General features: G+C 40.8%; 1 long non-coding RNA gene across 3 annotated transcripts; it reads left to right on the plus strand.

Annotated features, from left to right (window-relative positions):
• The first annotated feature begins 527 nt into the window (after positions 1-527).
• On the plus strand, positions 528-5,926 carry LOC147623007 (uncharacterized). Of its 3 annotated transcripts, none has more exons than XR_015269399.1 (5): positions 528-664; positions 783-917; positions 4,225-4,262; positions 4,387-4,466; positions 5,601-5,926. It is a non-coding gene; the product is annotated as an uncharacterized LOC147623007 (long non-coding RNA). The 3 variants fall into 3 exon arrangements; XR_015269398.1 differs by having other exon boundaries at positions 783-4,262; positions 5,601-5,710; positions 5,797-5,921; XR_015269397.1 differs by having other exon boundaries at positions 783-4,262.
• The last annotated feature ends 776 nt before the right edge of the window (positions 5,927-6,702 follow it).

Consider the following 6,702-nt stretch of genomic DNA (forward strand, 5'->3'; position numbering starts at 1 on the left):
TACATTCATGGCCCACTTGGCATACACAATTTGCGTCCTTGTAAAAAAGGTGCCTGGGCCCTGCTATGCTGAGTAATGAGTAACAAAGGTGCTGAGAGTTGTGTGAGAATCGGCAACGAGCAGGATTTTGCAGATGGCAGGGTTTCCGATCGACGGGATGGTCACACTTCTAAACACAAAAATTCTTGCCCCCCTTCTACATTTGGCCCCCCCTTGTCTTGCACTAGGAATTCAAAGGAGTACCTGCTGAGGGCCTGTAACCCAATGAGGTAACAAGGCTTTCCAGTCTCCCAGTCGTACGCAGCTTGTAGTGTCCCATCATGCTTCGGCGCGGAGAAGCTTCGAACACGTCCACAAAGGAATAGTGCAGGCACCTTGACAAGATTGGCATCAACTTTGCGCACACCGTGATCTCCACCAGGATACTTTGAATCATAGCATAGCTGGGCTCGTGTAAGCACCACCGAGCTAAATGCTTATATAACGTTTTCTTCTAGCTTCGTTTCTGAGCAACCTTCTTCGCCTTCGCTAGCGTTGTTATACAACCACTTTATCGATTTGCAGAAGAGGGAGAGCACTTTATAGGGCTGTGTTTGCCCTCTTCTGCAGTTAGTGGAAGCGTTAGTCCGTAACCCCATCAGATGATGAGATATCGTATGGAAAGGTACAGAAGTCTGTTATTTTTACCTGTACGACTGTCTACAGGGCAATTTAGTGTTTTTCTTAGTGAAATATTGTCCTTGGTATGCATGAATATTTACATGTTCTGTTAAATTTTGCAGTTCGTGCGTGAGCCGCGTTCCCCCAAGGGCGAGCGGGGCAAGCGTTCCACCCAGCTGAAACCAGGGATAGTAGGGTTTCGAAAACACCGACCCCCAACTGCCCCTTGAGGGTCATAGCAGCGAAATAAACAAATGGTCTTCTTGCAATCCAACGTTAACCCTATCAAATCTTGTCCTCCTTGGAAAATTGCATACTCTTCTTCAGCACTAGATGCACAACGGATGTGGTTATTTCAATGTGTCTGGTTATTTCAGTCCTCAATGAGTGATACCCTGGGGATGAGCTTAGATCTACATATTCCGAGCAGCATAAGTTGAATAGGTCTTTTAATAGGCTATAACTAGTTTTGGAGGGACTATATTGAGCTTAGATATAACCACCTTCTGAAAGAGGTGTTCAAATTTAGTCTGCTTAGCCCACCAGAGCGCAGCTCTTCTATTAAGACATGATTGGAAGAAACGATATCTTAGGTGCCACCTTTGGATCGTGTGACAACAACATAAAGTGTGTATGTGTGTGTTCGTGTGCATGGGCATGTGTGTATGTGTATGCACGTGTATGTGCATGTGTACATGTGTGTGTGAAGATATATATATATTTATAGAGAGAGAGAGAGAGAGATAGGTTCTATAATTCAATCTCTATGCCTTTAAACTATAAGATCTCATAAGACTCCAAATCACAAAATCTAAACATTGGAGAGTTTATACAACAAAATTCAAGATTAGTTGCATGAATCACACTCTTAAAAACCTCTAATTCATAGCACATCATTCATCATGTCTCCAAACTATTGAGAGATGAAAATTTCTTTCAAGAGACGTTTAAGCATAAATATATATGTGGCAATGTCACTTTTGAAGAAGCATGAATCGCCCAACCACTCGTGAGCTATTTTCTTAAATATGTTTTTGAATAGGAAGCCTACCTCTCTTGAGGGCTTATGGAATGTCCGCCCTCTAACTCACATTCACACTTTCACATATCCTCACAATTGCAGTCAACCCAATAAGGTCTTGGTTTTCTCCTTGTTGAGGCTTGATTTTAGATTACATACTTAACATTTTCCGAGGTTTAAACACTCCAAAATCTTTCACTCAAAGCTCAAGTTATTCAAAGACATTTTGCACAATCGTCATGTTTTTATCTTCTGAATCCGAGGCCGTCTTGAGTGGGGTCCCAATGGAGGGTGCCCTATGGGATTGCACTTGTTGCTTGCTTCTCTCCCTTCCACATGTCCCAACTTTTCCTAGATGAAGGACCCTTTGCCTTGTAGAGGTCTAGGAGATGGTTTCATCGAGCTCTCAAGCTAAGTATTTTGAAACCTATCAAAAGTGGCAGTAACCATTTTTGGCCCATTTGAATCTTGGCCTACATAATTCATACAATGACGATCCATGTTTTGAGACTATACTTTCTTGTTCTCTTCAACCCTATCCATACTAATTCTAAAGAGCTTATTCTAACTGAGTGTGGCAAGTCCATGAAGTAGGCACGAGCTTATTCTAACTGAGTGTGGCAAGTCCATGAAGTAGGCACCCCGGCCATGATGGCAGTCCAAGGTTAACAATCACATAAGTGGCCATTTTAGAACTGTTAGACAATACTAGAGACATTTGCAGTATTGAAAAGGGCTATCCATTAACATCAAATGAAATCGGTATGCATCATGCGTAAAAGAAGCCATCCGGCTATTCAGCATCGTGCGGACAACACACAAAAAAAAAAAAAAAACTACGAAACTACTTTGATTGGTGAAGGATTATAAAAAAGTGTTATGATAGGTTCGATCCTTGCAAAATTTTGCACAATCTTCATGCTTTGCTCTTCCGGATCTGAGTCCGTCTTGGGCTCCGTGTCCGTTTTGGGCTCCGTCTGAATATAGGGTGCCCTACACTTGCTATCTTCTTTAGAAAAAACCTGTTATAGTAGGCACGGTCCTTGCAAAAATTTGCACAATCTTCATGTTTTGATCGTCTAGATCCGAGTCGTCTTGAGCTCCGTCCGAGGTTAGGAATGCGTGGTGCCCTACTGGACTGCACATGCTACCTGCTTGTCTGGCATCCACCAACATTCCAACTTTGCCTTATTGAATGATCCTTGGCCTTATAGAGGTTTCATTGAGCTCTCAATCTTAGTGTTTTGAAATGTCTGAAGTTATACATGGGCTTTACGAACGGATCTACTACAGAACTGGAGTATTTGCACGTTCCATTAAAACTTCTGCGAGATAGCCATTTTCGAACCATCATTTGAGGACAATCCATGGTTTTAGAGTATACTTTCTTGTGCTCTCGAATTTTATCCATAGCGATTCTAAAGAGCTTAATCTAATTGAGTGTGGCAGGTCCACGAAGTAGGCACCTCGGCCACGCTGGCAGTCCGTGGTTAACAATCAGATAAGTGGCCATTTGACAACCATTAGAAGATACTAGAGACATTTGCAATACTGAAAAGTGCATTTAGAGGTCCGTTGATGAGTATGACCCCTATCTAGTAGCATCTAATGAAATTGGTATGTATCGTGAGTAAAAGAAGCCATCCAGCTGTTGAACATCGTGCAGGTGGCAGGCAGAATATTGCAAAACTACTTTGAGTGGTGAAGGATTAGAAATACCTGTTATAATAGGCACAATCCTTGCAAAATTTTGCACAATCTTCATGTTTTGATCCTATAGATCCGAGTCATCCAAGTCCGTCTTGCGGGTCTTAATACGGGGTGCCGTACAAGACTGCACTTGTTGCCTGCTTGTATGCCATCCACCAACATTCCAACTTTGCCGTATTGAATGATCCTTGGCCTTTTGGATGGATTCATCGAGCTCTCAAGCTTAAGTGTTTCGAAACCTCTGAAGCCAAGTGGGGGCTTTAGGAGAGGCTCTACTTCAAAACTAGTTTCACGTTCGATTGAAAATTCTACTTCAAAACTAGTTTCACGTTCGATTGAAAATTCTAGGTTCTTATTAGGAGGTTCATGGATACAAACTTAAGGAAACTTTTTTTTAGCACCTACTAGACACCCTATCGAGAATTTATAGCTCTTTAGAGTTTTCCTTTGGACATAGATAGTGCACCAATGACCAAATTTAGGCTTTCCCATGATCCACAGGCAACCCTAATCCAAAAGATGTTGCACTTAAGGATACAAACTTAAGGAAACTTTTTTTTAGCACCTACTAGACACCCTATCGAGAATTTATAGCTCTTTAGAGTTTTCCTTTGGACATAGATAGTGCACCAATGACTAAATTTAGGCTTTCCCATGATCCACAGGCAACCCTAATCCAAAAGATGTTGCACTATTATAGGATGATCCATTTTCGATGCCTAGTTTTGATGGTGATCACGCCGTCAAAATGAGCGCCTTTCCCATCGTTTTCTTGCTTTAGATTTTTTGTATGTGTGTGCGCTAACATGATGTGTTTTTTGTTTGTTTTGTAGCTTCTAATTGGCCTCATGTTGCACCATTGAGATTCCAGGTAGCCCTTGTCTTTTTCTCTTATTTTTGATTTTTTATTTGCCTTAATTTTAATTATATGTGTATTGTGGTGTGGAGTGTGTGTGGTTTTCAAAAGTAGCTAATATGCTGTGTTTGTTTTGTAGGTTTTCAGTCATTTTTAGCTCTCTTGGTCTTTCCCGCTTAAGCCCTCCCTCAAGAATCTGATTAGCAAACAATCTCTCCGGTAAGTGCCCTAATCTCAATGTCTTTGGTTTTTTTTGGAAGTATCTTCTTGATTTTGATGTTCCTATGTCGTGGCATAAGCATGAGCATGTTGCTGGGCAAATCCATAAGCATGGGCATGTTGTAATGGTATGTGTGTAGACCATGGATTATACACTAGGTGAGACACTTGCATATAGCCCACCGTGCCTACACTATAGGCAATGTCCCCGAGCTAGTTTTTTCATTTCATCTCACAAACGAGCTCCAAGCAAAGGGCTATGTCTCAAGCCTACTTTGGGAGAGACACTCTCACTTTTGTATGGCCATCACAGCCCACCACCATACACGGGCCACGCCCTCGAACACTCCACGACACATCACACAAACCCCACCCATGGCTCGCTCGATTACTTCCAATCAGTAGAAGATGGGATCGATCGACGAGTTGTTGCCGTGGTGGTGACTCTACACATGCTTCTTCCCCTCAGCACCGCGAGCACTCACCCATTGCCAGTTGTGAGGGGACACATGCTCGCGTCATCCCACTACTTCAACACAAACCCCTCTACCCCCAAGCTGGCTCCTTTTCGATACCAAAGTAGTGGAAATAAATGTGGTCCTAGATGATGTTGGAAACGAGATGAAGTCTCAAATTTGTGAGTTATGCCATATAGCCTTTGCCCACCACGACTTCATGACTACATGGCATAAACTTGATAGCACAAAGAAACAATGAGTCATTAATCAAATCAAGTGTGAGTTTATGCTAGCACTAGGTAGTGAAGAGAGGTCCATTCTAGATGGATTAGAGATCACATGGTGAACATGATGAAGCATTGGTGCAGTGACATCACATGCAAGGTAAAGACAGGGGGACAAAAGCCTTGGAATTGTACACATGAGATTTGGGAAGAGGAGTGTAGAAAGCACAATTCAAATCCCCAAAGGTATTAGCAGCACGAGGAGGCCTCAACAAAGCGATTGGAGAGCATAGGGGGCTCTCATCTTGGAAGAAGTGGTTGGGATGCTTTCCACATGTACTTTCTAAGTATTAACAGTATCATCACTCACTTTTTTTAGCATAATGGGCATTTCATTTTTGTTAAAAATAATTCACGCTTAATGTCCCAACAAAGAGTGGTTGATCATGCAGCAAGTGGTGCGGAGGAAAGGAACACCCTAATACATGGCACGTATGCCCTCCTCGAGAAACTTGAGCAAGAGGGCATCAATGTGAACTGGGCGGATGTGGTGATGAATATGGTAAACCTCTACATTTTCCACACACCAAATAGTTTTTTCTTCACTTGTGATTTTTGAGTTTTTGCCTTATGAATACTCTTTTACAGGAACCAGTGCCAAACCTTGAGGGCAATGACGATGATTAGGTTCATCCTTGCATCCAAGGCACTATGTACTCTAAATACATTTTTGTCAGCTCTATGTATAAGCATATTTTGTGTAGATATTTTTGTCAACTCCATGAGCTATGTAGCTTCTTCTACTTAATAAAAAATTAAGTTTTGTGACCTTTGAGTACATAATAGGGAATTACTCTTTAAAACTAGCATGCAGGTACATTCAGGTGCAGGACTGCACCTGGGTGTACTAGTATTCAAAAAAAAACCGACATCCTGAAATAGACGTCATTGTCAGCATTGAAATTCTACTTAGAATCAAAGTCGGTGTTGGCATCAAAAAGGGTAAGATATATTTTCAATGTTTTTAATGACATGTATTTCGATGTATATTTATACACATATATTTTCAATGTTTTTAATGACACATATTTTTAATATTTTTAATGTTTTTAATGACACGTATTTCGATGCATCAATGTGGTAATGTAAGATATATTTTCAATGTTTTTAATGACACGTATTTCGATGCATATTTATACACATATATTTTCAATGTTTTTAATGACACGTATTTTCAATATTTTCAATGTTTTTAATGACACATATTTCGATGCATATTTATACACATATTTTGACGCACATATCATTGCTTGTATCAACGTGCATATCCACGCTTTTGGAGATTTTTAACATGTTCATTTCGATTGAAAAAAACATCGAAATTGCACCAACCTGTAATAGTGTTATGGCCATTATATGACCCTTTAAACCACATCCAAAAGGATGGGGGTCCTTGATCCTCTATGTTTATAATGAAACCTAAGAGTATAACAATGTTTGTAGAGGTTCGATGAGTATAAAACATTTTCGATCCGTCTCAATACTAGCCTACAC

Source organism: Cibotium barometz, chromosome 27 (assembly GCF_041138505.1).
Source record: "Cibotium barometz isolate CiBa-2024 chromosome 27, ASM4113850v1, whole genome shotgun sequence".
NCBI classification, from domain to species: Eukaryota; Viridiplantae; Streptophyta; class Polypodiopsida; order Cyatheales; family Cibotiaceae; genus Cibotium; species Cibotium barometz.